Here is a 359-nt window from a genome sequence, read left to right on the forward strand (position 1 = left end):
GATGTCCATATGCAACAATCCAGCATTAAGGATGCACTGTATGTTAAAAGCTTTATTTAAAGTCTGTAGGTATGTTAGGTTAGGTTGTTCTTATTGTCAACAAATCTCATGTACGGATCCAAATCAACAATAAATGTATACTACTACAAATCATGATGGACATTATTATTAAATTTTATTTAGCTGACGCTTTTATCCAAAGCGACTTACAATGACCAATTACAGGGCATTCTCCCTAGAGTAACTAACAGCCTTACTCAAGGGCACCTAGAGGTGATCTTCCAATCTTCAAGCCCACCTCCACTATCCATTAGACCACCACTACACCCTGGACATGGATTGAGGACCCTCATTTCTGA

The sequence above is a fragment of the Notothenia coriiceps genome, unplaced genomic scaffold, assembly GCF_000735185.1.
Source record: "Notothenia coriiceps isolate Sejong01 unplaced genomic scaffold, NC01 NC01_scaffold00000339, whole genome shotgun sequence".
NCBI lineage: Eukaryota > Metazoa > Chordata > Actinopteri > Perciformes > Nototheniidae > Notothenia > Notothenia coriiceps.